The 19,758-nt window shown below is 42.1% G+C and overlaps 1 non-coding gene across 1 annotated transcript; it reads left to right on the top strand.

Moving 5' to 3' along the window:
* The first annotated feature begins 4,190 nt into the window (after positions 1-4,190).
* Trnal-caa lies at positions 4,191-4,265 on the top strand. The gene has a single exon. It is a non-coding gene; the product is annotated as a tRNA-Leu (tRNA).
* The last annotated feature ends 15,493 nt before the right edge of the window (positions 4,266-19,758 follow it).

A 19,758-nucleotide genomic window follows, 5' to 3' on the forward strand; every position in this document is an offset into this window, starting at 1 on the left:
AATGACAGGAGAGCATGGAATCCTGTCATTTCATTCTTGTCATAATGGATTGAAGGATAGGAGAAACTAATCCAACATATCAGCCCTTAGCATCTTGCCTTAAAACACATGCCGCTGGCATTGAAAATTGTCTATGTAGCAGACATACTCTACTGATATGTAGGAGTGCAAATACCATACTTCTGATCAGAGAATAAAACACCAGTAATGGCATCTGTTAGGGTGGTCTCTCAGAGCAAAATTTGCAAATTTTTATTTCGAACACAAAAGTAAAAGGACTGTTTCATCAAAACAAACCAGTTGCTAAAAAATGTTATGTAATAATGCCAATGAGTCCAGTTTAATTAGTGCGATTTGACTATTGCAGGTACTTAACACCTAATGTAAAAAAAGTCAACATTGTGATCTGTATGGCATGGGGTACATTTACACTGCTGTTACAGATAACACAAGCAATGTGATCGAAGTTTTTAAATTTGATGCCATCTGATCTATAGTATGTCACTGACGTGGTGACAGTTATAATGAGGTGCTGCGTATGGTTGTTCGGAATCTGCTGTTAGAGAAAGAGGCCACTAGCACCAAAGTTTCTAACACTTGGGCTGTCCCATTTCTCCCAGCTTGTATATTCTCTGCACACATTTATTTAATTTTCATGTAAGCACAGATTCCTAACTAGCAAATTCTTTACTGTGTATAGTGGAGCATTCAGAGTGAGGCGGATTGTCCATGAGAATGCTGTACTGATTGAGACGATCAAGGGAAAACAATCGTGTGGGCTTCATCACATTTCTAAGATCAAATTATGGAAAAGTTAAGGATAGATCGAAAGTAGGCAAGTTATGATAGATAGTCAGTGTATTTATTTGTGGTGTGTAACGTTGGGCAGGGTCAAATCGAACATAAGAATTTTCAGGCGGGATGTCAGGAAGTATGACGGAATAGACTGGTAGAATGAGTCATGAACAGGAGTCGACAGAGTGGTGTATGTACGTATTCTTTGTCATATGAATAAGGATCAAGCAGAAACGACGTGATGATTAATGAGTGGATAAAGATGGTAGATAGAGAGAGAAGCGACGTGATAAATAGTAGTGGATAAAGGTGATATTTAAGGAGAGAAGCGACGTGAAGCAATGTGATTAATAAAGAGAGATTCGACGTGATGAAACAGTGGTAATTAAAGGTGAGTAGAATTGAATAATGTGGAGATGTCTTAGATGTATGTTACACAAGGCCTGTGTATGCTGCAATCGAGATTGATGCGAATGGCGAAGGAAGACCAGGAAATGATGGAGTAATGGACGGACGGAGAGCCGAAATACGAATGAAGAGATGAGGACAACTGCACAGCGTGAAGGGACATAAAGGGAGTATGAGATCCAGATGGTGAACGTTGTCGAATACTGACGTAAGATGTAATATAAGTGTAAATCTAATTCCTACCACAACATTTTCAATATGAAAAAAATTACTTTTGTTGTTGTTGTTGAAGCCTGGTACCAGTATAACTAATCAAAACGGTACTAAGGAGGTGTACAGTTATTTTGCAGGATGAATAATCTGTGTATTTTTTGTTCTTAGATGAAATGTCGCAATTGTAAGTTGATATTTAGCAGGATGAATAATCGGTAAAGTGAATGGAGAGGTAAGCCGATGGAGAGAGGTGCCAGAGTGAATGGACAAATTCGGAGACTGGAATGCGATCTCCAAAACAACTTCATGTGTTATGTGGTCGAGTATAAGGTAGCAAAGGTATGCTATGTTGTCGTTAGTGTCGTGGTGTTAAGGTTAGCTGACTTCTAGACCTATTCTGTTAGTGTATTAATGGATCAATGTTTAATCCAATGCATAACATGAGGCAGCCACTGCTCACAGTTCATTCCATGTAAAATGTACCAGCGCCATAATGGAGCCACCACCAGCTTATCAATTTGTATATAGCCTTCTCGACAACTTTGTTCCATACCTTGGTGGAGTCTGCGCCACACTCGGACCCTACCATCAGCTCTAACCAACTGAAATCGGCATTCAACTGACCAGGCTTCACAAGGTATTCCAGTCGTCTAGGGTCCAATCAATATGATCATGAGCCCAGGACAGGCAATGCAAGTGATGTCGTGCTGTTAACAAAGGCACTCGCATCTGTCGTCTGCTACCATAGTACATTAACCCACACCTTCGTAGCATTTCTAAGGGATATGTTGACCGTACGTTCCAAATTGATTTCAGCGATTTCTTCACGCAGTTTTGCTTCTCTGTTAGCACTGACAATTCTGCGCAAACATCGCTGCTCTCTGTGTTTAATTGAAAGCCGTCGGCCACTGCATTGTCCGTGATGAGAGGTAATGCCTAAATTCTGGTATTATCGGCACACCCTCGTCAGGGGCTTCAGAATACTGAATCCCCTAACGGTTTCCCAAACAGAATGTCCCAGGTATGTAGCTGCAAGTAATATTCCGCGTTCAGAGTTCGTGGATTTCCGTCTTGCGGCCATAATTACATCAGAAACTCTTTCACATGAATCTCGTAATTATATATGACAGCTCCACGAATGCACTGACATTTTATATATTGTATATGTGGTGCTACCTCTATCTTTATATCTGCATATCGGTATCCCATGACTTTTTGTCAGCTCAGAGTAAAGTCTTGCGGCACTTAACATAAGAGACCGATGCTGGCGAAGGGTGTCGATTTTGCTCATATTGTATTCTGAAGTTCAATTCCACAGCCCATGGGAAATTAATCAACTCCATTTTCAACAATGCGTTTAGGTCGTTTCCATAATTCACAAACATTCTTTTACTGCTACAAAAATGGTGCAAATGCCTCTGACCACTATGGGATTAACAGCTGAGGTAACCAATCCCCTAGAACGTAGAACTACTTAAACCTAACTGACCTAAGGACAGCACACACATCCATGCCCGAGGCAGGATTCGAACCTGCGACCGTAGCGGTCGCGCGATTCCAGACTGAAGCGTCTAGAACCGCTCGACCACACCAGCCGGCCTTTATTGCTACAACTCCAAAGAAAATTTAACGCAGGGCAGAATGGCCTGAACAGTTCTGAGGCGGAACAGGCCAAAGGCTATGATGATGACAAACAGTTTTCAACTTGTGTTTCTCCCCCCACCCTCGTTGCAAAGCTGTCCTTGCGTTGGCGAGACATGCCCCTGCCTGTAATTGTAATGCAGTGACCATTCACCGGAAGTTATCGTTGGACTAGTACAAATCCGCCAAAGCCCAGCCATGGAAATTTTGGTTTACTGTATACGCTGGTGACTTACTCTGCCAATAGCAATCTTCTGACTTAGGCTATACTGTGACAACAGACAATGTGAGCAGGATGCCACGCGGAAGCCTACACTTCATTCTGGCGCCATGTTCACCCTCTATGTAGACATTTGACTTTGTGGAGTGTTGCCTGAAGACATGAAGTCTTAGATGCCCATTTTAACTTACGTATTACATAGTCCTTCGTTAGTACTCTTCACTTATAAACAAGATCTTCCAAGTCACTTCAGATCCCAAAACTGTTTGTCATGACTTAACTTCTCATCTCCGTCTTCATCCCTCTTAATTTTTTTTCACGCTAACCTGCCGCTTTAAATGGATTTAATAGTGAAAGAATCTTTTATCAGAGAGAATACTGCAGTGGATGGTAGCTATAGGTTATTTAATTCAGTAATCATAGAAACTCGAGTATATGGAGAGCAGGAGGCAGAGCAAAGGAAGTAGACATCCACTTGTTTGTGACCTCAGAAAGTCGAAGAAGTCGCTAAAATCATAGTTTGCACAGACTGTATGTGCACACTGTAGAATTTTAATTCTCATCAGTTCTACTTCAATTACATTTATAAACCATTAATTTTTATTTTGAAGGAGCCACAGTAACGGCAAATTTTTTGACTAATGCTGTCTGTAATAATTTGTGTTGTTGTTATACGATCCAGATTTCATTCTTAAGCTATTTTGAAGAACAAATAAGTTACTTCCTGGCAGATTAAAACTGTGTGCCCGACCGAGACTCGAACTCGGGACCTTTGCCTTTTGCGGGCAAATGCTCTACCAAATGAGCTAGGAGTGCTAGTTCTGCAAGTTTCGCAGGAGAGCTTCTGTAAAGTTTGGAAGGTAGGAGACGGGGTACTGGCAGAAGTAAAGCTGTGCGTACCGGGCGTGAGTCGTGCTTCGGTAGCTCAGTTGGTAGAGCACTTGCCCGCAAAAGGCAAAGGTCCCGAGTTCGAGTCTCGGTCGGGCACACAGTTTTAATCTGCCAGGAAGTTTCATATCAGCGCACACTCCGCTGCAGAGTGAAAATCTCATTCTGGCAACAAATAAGTTTTTGTACTTGAGAATGGTCTGAGGCCAATATCTGGCTCGTATAACAATAAAGTAAAAAATATTGCACTCAAATGATGGCAGGATCACTCATAAGAGGTTTATGAAGGTTACTTGCGCCATACTTGTACATCTTTCGGTATACTGAATTGCAAGTACCTCATGTATGATTTGATTCTACATTTGAATAGATGAAAACGACATTACAGCGGGGCACTTAAAGACATAGAATTAAAGTAACCACCAAAATGCGCTTTTATTCAGTATTAAATTCTTCCTGTCACAGAGAACTTAAGTCTCAGGTTCAGCTCTTTACGATTTACCACAATTGATCACTCTAATTTTACGTAAGGCTGCACATAATAAGGGCAATACGGGTTAAGTCATTTTCTACACTTAACGAATTAAGGAATTTTGAATATGAACATAAATGCTCTTTAAAAATAGGTGGTAAAACATAAATTTTCTTCATATATGGCGAATATTATAAGTGCTGGAGCCCCTGTCGTTAAAGTAACTTAGAAGTATATATATTAAGTTGTTCAATATTGTACGATCATCGGTGTAGGAAATGTTATAGAGAGTAATGTCCCAAATTACACAGTCTGTCAAACTACTATGATGCGAAAGTACGTAGGTAGAACTGGGTGGAGAAAGGGACCAATTCCATCCACCATCGTTAACAATCAGTTCAATTGTGTTTCACGAGACTGAACGTTAATTACAGCGGCTTAGAAAGTAGGTTGCAGGCAACACTGCCACACTACCCGTAAATTTTCTTAGAATATTGAATAGCATGCGCCGTTTACTTTGTTATAAAACACACACACACCACACACACACACACACACACACACACACACACATACTCTCTCTCTCTCTCTCTCTCTCTCTCTGTGTGTGTGTGTGTGTGTGTGTGTGTGTGTGACACACACATACGTGCACAGGCAAACACGCATAAAATGACTACCACTACGTTTCCCAGTGCAGGAAGTGAAGTAGGTGTGCAGTACTGTCCCACAGTAAGTTTCTTTAGAGCACTTTAGTAATATATACAGACAATTAATCTTGCGTTAGTGTGTCATTTATCATCTTTAACTGAATGAATGCTGTGTCTGCCACGCATAAGTTTTCCTTATTATTCCTTACGTCCTTGATTACTTTCGACAGTTTTGTTGTGTCAAATAAAGATATCATGTACAAACTCAGAAATTTCTTAAACTTCTCTGCAGCTAACTGGGTGAACGTGCCATGTATCATTCAGAATGACAAACAGGTAGACAATCGATACTACTACAGATATGGCACACCCAAGAAGCTACAGCTTCATCTCGCGCGAACTAGAAGAAGTCGTTATGCTCCCTTACTGTGGAGGGATCATAACGTCAATCTGCGCAACCTAGTGTCACGTAAAACATCTACTATCCCGAACAATATCTATCATCCCACAGATATGGATTAAAAGCACTAAGCTGAAGCACTGAAAGCCACAGCTGTGACACCCAAGTAAGGCGAAGAACTCTGATGAGCCCGGGAAACAAGGACACTTGCCGTAATATTCTGCAAGATAAAATGTCAATGCCTCAGAAGGATAGAAATAATTACTCAGGCTTCCAAGCCTGCAGGTGATTCAGTTACCGTGAACTACGTCTGGAGTCGTCCCTGTGACTTACTGCTTACCGTTCGCCACATGACTTCTAATTCCGAGACTGCTGCCTGTCGGGTCTACCGAACATGGTCACTTTGACCTGGCAACAGATCACGAGCTGATGTCGTATGTTCGTGACTCACATCTCTGGCTTGCTGAGAGCTGAAGTGACGGTGTTTGGTACACTCCAAGCTGTCCCTGTATCCGGGAGATGCACCAAACGCTGCTGCAACCGACTTGCGTCTGTGAGCAGACACCGGCGTCCACAGATTACCTTCGGTGGTGAGGTCATATTGTAGCTCCGCACTACCATATATGTCCTGAGCTGAGCTCCTGGCGTTTACTCGACCACACCCCTTCGATGTTCACAACAGTGCGCTAATCGACGACCTGGTGGTCGACGCCGCTGCATTGCTTACGCTTGCGACCCCGTACCCTGCTCGGCGCAGCGATTTGGCGAGATGTTACGGAGACACCCTCCTTGAGAATTTCCTGAGTTGGACGAGTCAGTTTGTCCAAGACTGTGTGCTGTTTAAATTGCTCTCACGTAGGCTGTGAAGAAAGTTATTCAACTGAAACACTTAAAACGAATAAATGTAAAATTTATGGATGTCCATCTTATCGCATGGACGAAGGACTTCAGCCGATGATATATATGAGTAAAAGTACTACCGCAGCTGTATCTTGAGAATTTCTTTATTCTATCATATGACTAATCTCGGAGGCGCATTTCCGCCATCTTCAGGCCCCATCAATGCCAAACGAGTATTTGATTTCCGTGGCGCATTTGCTGTGGGATCGTTGTTACTAGCTTTCATCAGGAGTCAATTTGGCATTGTAGACAACACGGTGTCGAGTATAAACTCCTGATGAAAGCTAGCCCACGTGCGCCAGTAACAAGGGTCCCAGAGTAAATGCGCAAAGGAAATCAAATACTGTTTTGGCAATGGTGGGGCCTGAGGATGGCGATAATGTGCCGCCGAAATTAGTCGTGTGATAAAATGAAGACATTCTCGAGACACAGCTGCGGTGGTAATTTTTCTTGTGTGAATAAATTTATGTCTTGCTAATGCTACTTCACTAGCGCACTGAATACCAACTGCACTACACGTTTCGCCATCCTGCAACTGTAAGGGTCTCAGCCAAGGCCCTAGCATTTTCTTTTAACTAATCTACGTTGCAATCTCTTATCCTCTCTCAAATTTGTATTCAATTATAATGTCAGTTGACGCAGTAACTAACACACTGAGATAAAATATTACAAGTAGTAACGAATTTTACAGTTCAGGAGGTGAATATGCATAGTTCATAATGGAAATAATGATATTCAGAAAGTAATATTAAATTATGTGCATACAGATATTCGAGATAATGGATCGGAGGTCCCTAGAGTTGATGGTGTTTTAATAGCAATTACGAAATTGGGCGCAAAATAATATAAAAGTTAAACTTAAAATTGCTTGAAGGCGGCCTATATAGGTAACCACTCCAACCAAATTCGAAAAATAATTTAACTACCCATCTCAAGATAAAAGAAGATAGAAAAACATAAAAAATCTAGACCTATGAAACTCCTCTCTGTAGCGTGGAAGACTGCAAGCTTGTTACTCTCTTTTATAACCTGGACTCCAATAAAAATGGCAAGGTAACAATCAAAACACAGGGAGAAGCTGTGATATAAACGACAATAGATTTATTCAGCCTTAACATCACAAGACAACAACAATGACTAAGGAAACGTCACACAAACATTTTTATTTGACAAACACTTTCACTAACATGGGGTCTATGGTGGACAAAGTGATCATCTGAGGATCGACATATGACACTAACCGGAACACTAATCGCCATATCTGACTTTATACACGTGAATCCGGGTTGTTGTTGTTGTGGTCTTCAGTCCTGATACTGGTTTGATGCCGCTCTCCATGCTGCTCTATCATGTGCAAGCTTCTTCATCTCCCAGTACCTACTGCAACCTACATCCTTCTGAATCTACTTAGTGTATTCATCTCTTGGTCTCCCTCTACGATTTTTACTCTCCACGCTGCCCTCCATTGCTAAATTTGTGATCCCTTGATGCCTCAAAACATATCCTACCACCCGATCCCTTCTTCTAGTCAAGTTGTGCCACAAACTTCTCTTCTCCCCAATCCTATTCAGTACCTCCTCATTAGTTACGTGATCTACCCACCTTATCTTCAGCATTCTTCTGTAGCACCACATTTCGAAAGCTTCTATTCTCTTCTTGTCCAAACTAGTTATCGTCCATGTTTCACTTCCATACATGGCTACACTCCATACAAATACTTTCAGAAACGACTTCCTGACACTTAAATCTATACTCGATGTTAACAAATTTCTCTTCTTCAGAAACGATTTCCTTGCCATTGCCAGTCTACATTTTATATCCTCTCTACTTCGACCATCATCAGTTATTTTACTCCCTAAATAGCAAAACTCCTTTACTACTTTAAGTGTCTCATTTCCTAATCTAATTCCCTCAGCATCACCAGATTTAATTTGAATACATTCCATTATCCTCGTTTTGCTTTTGTTGATGTTCATCTTATATCCTCCTTTCAAGACACTGTCCATTCCGTTCAACTGCTCCTCCAAGTCCTTTGCTGTCTCTGATAGAACTACAATGTCATCGGCAAACCTCAAAGTTTTTACTTCTTCTCCATGAATTTTAATACCTACTCCGAATTTTTCTTTTGTTTCCTTTACTGCTTGCTCAATATACAGATTGAATAACATCGGGGAGAGGCTACAACCCTGTCTCACTCCTTTCCCAACCACTTCTTCCCTTTCATGCCCCTCGACTCTTATAACTTCCATCAGGTTTCTGTACAAATTGTAAATAGCCTTCCGCTCCATGTATTTTACCCCTGCCACCATCAGAATTTGAAAGAGAGTATTCCAGTTAACATTGTCAAAAGCTTTCTCTAAGTCTACAAATGCTAGAAACGTAGGTTTGCCTTTTCTTAATCTTTCTTCTAAGATAAGTCGTAAGGTTAGTACTGCCTCACGTGTTTCAACATTTCTACGGAATCCAAACTGATCTTCCCCGAGGTCCGCTTCTAGCAGTTTTTCCATTCGTCTGTAAAGAATTCGCGTTAGTATTTTGCAACTGTGACTTATTAAACTGATAGTTCGGTAATATTCACATCTGTCAACACCTGCTTCCTTTGGGATTGGAATTATTATATTCTGCTTGAAGTCTGAGGGTATCTCGCCTGTCTCATACATCTCGCTCACCAGATGGTAGAGTTTTGTCATGACTGGCTCTCCCAAGGCCATCAGTAGTTCTAATGGAATGTTGTTTACTCCCGGGGCCTTGTTTTGACTCAGGTCTTTCAGTGCTCTGTCACACTCTGTACGCAGTATCTTATCTCCCATTTCGTCTTCATCTACATCCTCTTCCATTTCCATAATATTGTCCTCAAGTACATCGCCCTTGTATAAACTCTCTATATACTCCTTCCACCTTTCTGCCTTCCCTTCTTTGCTTAGAACTGGGTTTCCATCTAAGCCCTTGATATTCATACAAGTGGTTCTCTTCTCTCCAAATGTCTCTTTAATTTTTCTGTAGGCAGTATCTATCTTACCCCTAGTGAGACAGGCCTCTACATCCTTACATTTGTCCTCTAGCCATCCCTGCTTAGCCATTTTGCACTTCCTGTCGATCTCATTTTTGAGACGTTTGTATTCCTTTTTGCCTGCTTCATTTACTGCATTTTTATATTTTCTCCTTTCATCAATTAAATTCAATATTTCTTCTGTTACCCAAGGATTTCTATTAGCCCTCGTCTTTTTACATACTGCCTTCACTACTTCATACCTCAGAGCTACCCATTCTTCTTCTACTGTATTTCTTTCCCCCATTCCTGTAAATTGTTCCCTGAAACTCTCTACAACTTCTGGTTCTTTCAGTTTATCCAGATCCCATCTCCTTAAATTCTCACCTTTTTGCAGTTTCTTCAGTTTCAATCTGCAGTTCATAACCAATAGATTGTGGTCAGAATCCACATCTGCCCCTGGAAATGTCTTACAATTTAAAACCTGGTTCCTAAATCTGTCTTACCATTATATAATCTATCTGATACCTTTTAGTATCTCCAGGATTATTCCAGGTATGCAACCTTCTTTTATGATTCTTGAGCCAAGTGTTAGCTATGATTAAGTTATGCTCTGTGCAAAATTCTACAAGGCGGCTTCCTCTTTCATTTCTTCCCGCCAATCCATATTCACCTACTATGTTTCCTTCTCTCCCTTTTCCTACTGACGAATTCCAGTCACCCATGACTATTAAATTTTCTTCTCCCTTCACTACCTGAATAATTTCTTTTATCTCGTCATACATTTCATCCATTTCTTCATCATCTGCAGAGCTAGTTGGCATATAAACTTGTACTACTGCAGTAGGCATGGGCTTTGTGTCTATCTTGGCCACAATAATGCGTTCACTATGCTGTTTGTAGTAGCTAACCCGCACTCCTATTTTTATATTCATTATTAAACCTAGTCCTGCATTACCCCTATTTTATTTTGTATTTATAACCCTGTAATCACCTGACCAAAAGTCTTGTTCCTCCTGCCACCGAACATCACTAATTTCCACTATATCTAACTTTAACCTATCCATTTCCCTTTTTAGATTTTCTAATCTACCTGCCCGATTAAGGGATCTGACATTCCACGCTCCGATCCGTAGAACACCAGTTTTGTTTCTCCTGATAACGACGTCCTCTTGAGTAGTCCCCGCCCGGAGATCCGAATGGGGGACTATTTTACATCCGGAATATTTTACCCAAGAGGACGCCGGGTTATGGCACAAAAAATACGCCACCATCAAGCACGTTCACAGGAGCTCAGTCCGTCAGTTCACCTGATGATGGCGACATGTATGATCGCCGAAATATTGTGCCCGTTGGACACTATAGACCGGCAGCATACCCGTGGATATTTTGATTATCAAATACGCCGGGAGAAACTCAAGAATCACATTAGACATTATGATACATTTACTAGGATGCAACCAACATCAGAGTGCCTAACATTGTATGAGAAAGGCGAACTAAGAGAACTACAAAAAAGAGAGAGGAAAATACTAAAAAAAAAATTCAGTGTCCTGAGGAAGACAACGAAAATTGTGGATTAAAGGGAAAATGATGATATATATAAAAATACAGAAAATGAAATCAGATTACAATAAGTAAAACACGGTTAAAACTGTATGCATATTTATTATAAACAAACTTCAGTTACATTAATAAACTGAAGAAAATTGTAGGGCAGATAGAAGAAGTGAGAAAAGATGCAAACAAAATAGATGTTACAGAAGAAATACTATCTAACAGGAATCGATTCAGGCTACTGATAGAAAACGAAACCTATGAAGATGATAGACCGTACGTTACACCTTTTTTATTTTGAAAAAGAGAATTTTTAAAATAGTTTTGTAATTTTTAATAGTATGGGTCTCTCATTAACCAGCACTGATAAATTTAATATGCTTTGGTTAACATAAAACAAATACGAAGGGTAGTCATATACGAGGGCTGTTTGGACAGTAAGGTCCGATCGGTCGCGAAATGGAAACCACAGTGAAAATTCCCTGAACCTTTCCACACATGTGTTGGGCAGTGTCTCTAGTTAGTCCGTCGATCGCGTTAAGCCACTCTTTTCAGTTCTAAGCGTACAGTGAGCACGGAAAGACTTATTGAAAATAATGTCTCCCGCCAAGTGCGAAGTCCTGGGGAGGGTCTCGCCCTATTTCCTGTAACCCAAGTAACGTAACTGTCATGCGTTCCCCTCTGCATGACAATTCTCGGCCACACTCTACAGGGGAAATGGAGATACACCTAAAGCGTTTTCGATAAGAAGTGTCTGATCAATCACAATACAGCCAGTAATTGGCTCCCCCAGAGTGTCCTTTCTGCTCACATGAACCTCTGACTATGAAGACAACGTTTTCGCGCAGACCAGGTTAGAGAGATGGCGGAAAGCACAGGCGGCTGTCTTCTATGGCTAGGGTATTGTAAATTTGTTACAACACTAAGACGAATGTTTAAGCCGGAGCGGCAATTACGCTGAGAAGTATCAAATGGTTCAAATGGCTCTGAGCACTATGGGACTCAACTTCTGTGGTCATTAGTCCCCTAGAACTTAGAAGTAGTTTAACCTAATTAACCTAAGGACATCACACACATCCATGCCCGAGGCAGGATTCGAACCTGCGACCGTAGTGGTCTCGCGGTTTCAGACTGCAGTGCCTAGAACCGCACGGCCACTTTGGCCGGCAGAGAAGTATCTCCAAGGTGAAGGTAACTGCTGAAAATAACGAATGATCGGTTCTTGTTTTTCGAATGGCCCTCGTAGTTTTAATTATAGCCTCGAAAAATTAAACTGACAACTTTTTTGTTTGAAGTGGGTACACCTCTGCAGCCGCGGTACATTTTATAGTCCCAGCGTCACAGTACCGTAGCAGTTGCCAGAGGAATCAAAACGTGATGGTGTTGCCCAACATTAAGGCGGAGAATCGCGCGGTGATTAGTTTTGGAAACAGCGGAAATGTTGCAGCGGTGCTACTCTAATCCACAAGACAACTTCAGCGGAGTTACCGAACTTTATTAATGGACCGCACGATTTTAATTTGTCTCGCCTAGGGGCGAACTGAAAAACTGAGGTGTGGGAAATGTAACGTTTAAAAGGACTGGCGACATGTACCTGCTAACAAAAATTAATACAGTTACGTAATTTTATGTTTTCTCCAAATTTAAAAACTTTGTTACTACTCTCGGAATTTAACAATCATAACGACAGCACACACACACAAGGTGCCTTACAATTCCTGGTACACGCTTCTGAGCTTTGTAGAACGGATAGACGATAAAGTTTAGATCAGGAGCTCATATCTGGAAATATACAGTTTGGGTGTAAAATATGATATCACTTTCAAATCTCGCTCTTCACAGTACGTACGTAGCGGACAGTATTGTTTCTAGCACGAGGTGTATCTATACCCTGTACACGACCTGTGGTGAATGCTGAATAATTTCTACTGCACGTGCAAGGAGAACGCCTTCCGAAAATACAAGAGTATCTTACACAACATTCATCATATGATCCAACAAGAAAATACCAAGAGGACTTATATTTGATGACCGTGATGACCAATGAGTTGGTGCACCTCGATATTTTTCGCCGTATCTTAGGTAGAGTAATATGTGATCACCACGCGCAAAAGCGCAGTTTTGTCATCATGTTGGAAGCACATTTGCTGACGAAGTGGGAAAGGCCAATCTTTCACTGACGCCTTCAGTACCTCTTGCAGTCGTGGGACTAGTTAGGTGCCCTTTTCTCAGAATGAGAGTGATCCGATTTACAAACATATTTTATATCCAAATGGTGCATTTCCGTACATTGGATCCTTATCAGAACTGAATCTACTAAGTTGCATATATAGCCCCTAGAAGCACGGAATTGGATCTGTGAAACACCCTATACCGATGACAAACAAGAATAAATTACCAAAACAACAGTAAAAGAATTACAATTACAGATAGGCATAGCTGAGATTGGCGAGCCGCTATAAATACACAGTTGTGAACGCAATAAAGCAACAATTCTGCGTTGCAGGAATTCGACAGATCCCTCATAGACATACGGATGTATGTGCAACCAAACACCTTCGTACGGATCATGCTCTTTCCCTTAAGAGCCGAAGTTCTTGAGCTCGGAGATGACGACTGCTAAAATTCCAAATATGTCCCATCGAGATCAGCTTTTGTAACAAGGAACGTAATTATTCCAACCAAGCGACAGGTTTGCAGGTTTGCATTGACTCACAGTCGAATCTCGATGTTTCCGTGTCCAATGCAATCGTGATTGACAAATGTCAACATGGGAACATGAAGGGGCCGGCAGGCGAGGAGCCCATACTCAACAATGTGTGCTGAATATTATGCACCAAAACACTTGCTCCACCTCTAGCACTGCTCTCAGTCGTCAGATTTCCTACAGATTGCCTCCTACCGTGTTACCATGTCGCTTATTCCTGGTTTCTGCATTCTCCAACCTAATTCCATAGATGTTCACGACAGTAGCAAACGAATAGATCCGCCGTTTGCGAGATGCTCGTTCCCGAGCCATAGTGGTCTGCCCTTCCTCAGTGTCTACATCTACATCTACATCTACATTTATACTCCGCAAGCCACCCAACGGTGTGTGACGGAGGGCACTTTACGTGCCACTGTCATTACCTCCCTTTTCTGTTCCAGTCGCGTATGGTTCGCGGGAAGAACGACTGTCTGAAAGCCTCCGTGCGCGCTCGAATCTCTCTAATTTTACATTCGTGATCTCCTCGGGAGGTATAAGTAGGGGGAAGCAATATATTCGATACCTCATCCAGAAACGCACCCTCTCGAAACTTGGCGAGCAAGCTACACCGCGATGCAGAGCGCCTCTCTTGCAGAGTCTGCCACTTAAGTTTGCTAAACATCTCCGTAACGCTATCACGGTTACCAAACAACCCTGTGACGAAACGCGCCGCTCTTCATTGGATCTTCTCTATCTCTTCCGTCAACCCGATATGGTACGGATCCCACACTGATGAGCAATACTCAAGTATAGGTCTCACGAGTGTTTTGTAAGCCACCTCCATTGTTGATGGACTACATTTTCTAAGGACTCTCCCAATGAAAACCTGGTACCCGCCTTACCAACAATTAATTTTATATGATCATTCCACTTTAAATCGTCCCTATCGCATACTACCAGACATTTTACAGAAGTAACTGCTACCAGTGTTTGTTCCGCTTTCATGTAATCATACAATACAGGTTCCTTCTTTCTATGTATTCGCAATACATTACATTTGTCTAGGTTAGGGGTCAGTTGCCACTCCCTGCACCAAGTGCCTATCCACTGCAGATCTTCCTGCATTTCGCTACAATTTTCTAATGCTGCAACTTCTCTGTATACTACAGCATCATCCGCGAAAAGCCGCATGGAACTTCCGACACTATCTACTAAGTCATTTATATATATTGTGAAAAGTAATGCTCCCATAACACTCCCCTGCGGCACGCCAGAGGTTACTTTAACGTCTGTAGACGTCTCTCCATTGATAACAACATGCTGTGTTCTGTTTGCTAAAAATTCTTCAATCCAGCCACACAGCTGGTCTGATATTCCGTTAGGCTCTTACTTTGTTTATCAGGCGACAGTGCGGAACTGTATCGAACGCCTTCCGGAAGTCAAGGAAAATAGCATCTACCTGGGAGCCTGTATCTAATATTTTCTGGGTCTCATGAACAAATAAAGCGAGTTGGGTCTCACACGATCGCTGTTTCCGGAATCCATGTTGATTCCTACAGAGTAGATACTGGGTTTCCAAAAACGACATGATACTCGTTTATGTTAGTTGGTTTCCTTATTTGTGGTACATATAGTCACTGAAATTGTTCCGGCTTAACGTCGAGCGTCGGCACTCCAGGCTGGAACAGTGGAGCAGAGAGGGCTGTGACACGGCGTCAGCCAATTGCACGCTGACCTACCCCTCTCCAGGATGGCAACGCACCGGCAGTGCAGTCTACACGAAGAGAACACAAGCGCCTCGCCGCCTGGGCGCGGCCAGTTGAACACTAGCTATTCTACGAGCTCTACAACAGCGACTTGGAAAATGTATTATTTCACTTGTATTAGGAACTGTATATACTGGAGATATTCGTTGTTTGTCTGTCGACATTTGTTTGCGACATATCATTGTAAATTTCTCAAGTTAAATACTGTCACTTATTTTCTGTAAATAACATTCATTAATACAATTTGCTTGAATTGTTGTCTAGCGATCCGAGAAAGCCGGTTTCCTAGGCACCCCAAATTCGACGAGTGTGCAGGATACAACAGAAATGATGAAACCTCCTGGCAGATTAAAACTGTGTGTCCGACCGAGACTCGAACTCGCGACCTTTGCCTTTCGCGGGCAAGTGCTGTACCAACTGAGCTACCGATGCACGACTCACGCCCGGTACTCACAGCTTTACTTCTGCCAGTACCTCGTCTCCTACCTTCCAAACTTTACAGAAGCTCTCCTGAGCTTTGCAGGAGAGCTTCGCAGGAGAGCTTCTGTAAAGTTTGGAAGGTAGAAGACGAGATACTGGCAGAAGTAAAGCTGTGAGTACCGGGCGTGAGTCGTGCTTCGGTAGCTCAATTGGTAGAGCACTTGCGCGCGAAAGGCAAAGGTCCCGAGTTCGAGTCTCGGTCGGGTACACAGTTTTAAACTGCCAGGAAGTTTCATATCAGTGCACACTCCGCTGCAGAGTGAAAATCTCATTCTGGAAACAGAAATGATTTCTCATTCCTCTGCGCTCTGCTCACGTACTTCACTTACCATGTCATGCAACACAACGCCCCTAGATGATATTCAGACTCACTGTCGGCAGTGGACATTACGTTTCAGCTTTGCTGCACATTGATCGTAACAGGCACTCGTAAAACAAATGATAATGCTGTGAAGTATTTAGAATCAATAACCGCCAGCACGTCAAAGGCATGAAGGGCTTATTTCAATAGTGGTTCAAGTCCATTTTCTCCACTTTTCTGCTTATAATGCTTCTGAAATTAATGATCCAAACAAACAGAAAGAAAGGTTCATCTCTAGCAAGAAGCCATATGCTTGAATATTTCTGGTATCTCAACTGCAGATTTTTCAGCGCTCATTTAACTTTAGGACTCTGTATCTCAAAATTAACAAAAATGAACTTGTACCACTACTGAAATAAGCTCTTCATATATGATGGGAACATGGGGAAAAGTTTGTTTTCTACATTCACAAATGTACATTCTTTTGACAATAGGGAAGAACTTCATGACAAGTGAAATCCCAGAAGATTCTTCACAGTCCACTATGGTGAAACGTATGTATGAGGATGATACAACTACATTTACGTATGAACTGTCTTGGAAGAATTAAGGGGAATTTTTATATGTGGAAAGAATTTAATAATTGATCTACATCACTGTTATCACCCCCTCAACAGTCTACCTTGGATATTGGGAACATGGGCCAGCGCATTCTCCAAATCCCACTAGATCCTATTCCTGTGATACCTTTTACCTTTCTTAGCGCGTTTCCAATTTCATCTATGGTTGCAGAACAACGACCCTTTTGGAAATTGAAAAAGTCACATCGAGAGACATCTCATGATTACGAATGTCGAGAATCATTACTGTTTTATCCCAAAATTTTCAAAGAAGTAACGCGGTGTAAGCAGGTGCATTACCGCTGTACAAAAGCCATGAATTGTTTCGCAGTAAATCTGGGAGTTTCTTACGTCTATAAAAAAGTAGCTGTTATATGCGATACTCATTATTGATTATTCGTTTTCGTATTGAAGCACACCTTCACATTTTACCGCACTTGTAGAGCTGCCTTCGATCGTGGTGGTCAGGAACACTTTCCCTGGGACGATCCAGGCTTAGTATCGGTGTCATACCACCAGTGCCACGTTTCGTCACAGTTGCTTGAGTAGCGGTGCGTAGTTATTGGCCAAGCAGAGACTCACGAGTAACTTTCATTCGCTGCTGCTTTACTAGTAGATCCAACAATTTTGGAATCAATTTCCTGCTAGGTGTCTCATATATATTTCATGGCATGAGCCTTTTGATACATCACCATCATCAGTAGTTCCTCTGTGATTCTTCGGTCTTTCGTAATCATATTACTCACTTTTTTCACGCTTTTATCGTTTGTACTGGAGTATCCGAGAGCCTCTTCATCTTCAACATCCTCACTGCAATCTTAGAAGCACATCTACTATTCACAGACCCTTGTTTTACTTACTCACATTAAACTAACGAAAATAAGAAAGGCTAAACATGGATGCACTTCATTCCGTACTCACATCGAAATTGATTAGAAATTCTCAAATGGTTCAAATGGCTCTAAGCACTATGGGACTAAACATCTGAGGTCATCAGTCCCTTAGACTTATAAATACTTAAACCTAACTAACCTAAGGACATCTCACACATCCATGCCCGAGGCAGGATTCGAACCTTCGACCGCAGGAGCAGTGCGGTTCAGGACTGATGAGCCTAGAACCACTCGACCACAGCGGCCGGCTATAAATTCTCTGATCCACCTTTAAATAAAGCAATTCGTGTAACCGTTTTGATATGGTTAACACTCTACAGATTCTTCCTTGGTGCCATCGCAACAACGAAACAATTCGAGCGTCTAACATTAATGCGTCACGGGAGATTAAAAAGTTACTGTTATTTTTTGAACGCATCTCATATACAGACTTAAGCTCAAAACTATGAGGGAAGCTTACCTGGTGAGAGGTTGCTACGAGAAGGAATTTGCCTTGCGCACTCATCTGCTGTATGACTTAGGTGAGCACAGGGCGCCGCTGAGCCTGGCAGGTTGCGTCTTTCCGACAGACTTCCCGGCCGGTGCGAGGGGAGGAATCCTTAACGTAACCTGCGCCAGCGCCTGGGAAAACACGGACCGACCGCAGCTAACACCTCGCCGGTGGGTCGATTACCGGGGCCTTACAACGGCTTCCACTTTCCGGAGACGCCCAGTACCTGCTCAAGGTCGCCCTAGCGCGCTTCGTGCAAAAACTGGCGAATGCTGCACAGTTTTCGCTGCGTTACGTAATACGGACGAATCACTGACTCGTTCATTTCCTCACGGTAACTGCTTGTAACACCAGTATGAATCGGTCAGCAGTTTCTGGTACCACATTCTTTATGAAACTCTGTCTCGAAATCTGGTGTAAAATTCAAAAAGACTCTGGTCGTATGTAAAGTACATCAGCGGTAACACACAGTCACTACCTTTAGACTCTTTCGCAGCAGTAAGTCTAATGAAGATGGACGATAAGTTGCGTAGCTTAAGAACTCTGAGCACTTGTTCATCTTTGCTACTCTGAAATACATTTCTTCTGCAGAACTAATGCTCGTAGCAATCAAGGTGTGCATTTTAGAGTCCATGTTTACCAAACAATTGTTTTCTTGTTTTGCTCCATACTACCACCTACCAAATTATTGAGAGCAAAGAGCTTGCAGTAGAAGATGTCCACTGTCAGAGGTAACAGAACGATCTTCGCTCATAACTTTTGAATCGGTGGTTTCCGGTCCAGGATAGCTTGCCTCACATTGATACGTTTACACCTGTCTACCATTACTGGAAGTTTGTAACATCATCACGGAATCGCCCTGCAGAAACTCTTCTCTCCTTAATCTACATAATCGATTTATGAGACAATATGAGCAACCTCCTTATAGATTTATTGTTGATGTTACTGTTGTTTCTGAGCCAGTAAACTCTTTAGAAAATCAAAGCGAATTGTAAGACAATTTATATCACATATCTTCATGCTGCTATAAGGGGCAGCTGACCGTAAACAATACAAACTGTGAGGTCCTCGATAGGAGTACTAAGAAACTCTTTCAAATTTGAGTTACACGATACGTATCTTAAATGTAAGGCACAGCTAAATATCTAGGGATTACATTTACATGAAAATTAAACTGAAACAGTACGCAGTAAATGTTGTGTAGAAGGCGAACCAAAGACTTCAGGCGGCCGTTGTGGCCGAGCGGTTCTAGGCGCTACAGTCTGGAACTGCGTGACCGCTACGGTCGCAGGTTCGAATCCTGCCTCGGGGATGGATGTGTTTGATGTCCTTAGATTAGTTAGGTTTAAGTAGTTCTAAGTGATAGGGGACTGATGACCTCAGATGTTAAGT

The sequence above is a fragment of the Schistocerca americana genome, chromosome 1, assembly GCF_021461395.2.
Source record: "Schistocerca americana isolate TAMUIC-IGC-003095 chromosome 1, iqSchAmer2.1, whole genome shotgun sequence".
NCBI lineage: Eukaryota > Metazoa > Arthropoda > Insecta > Orthoptera > Acrididae > Schistocerca > Schistocerca americana.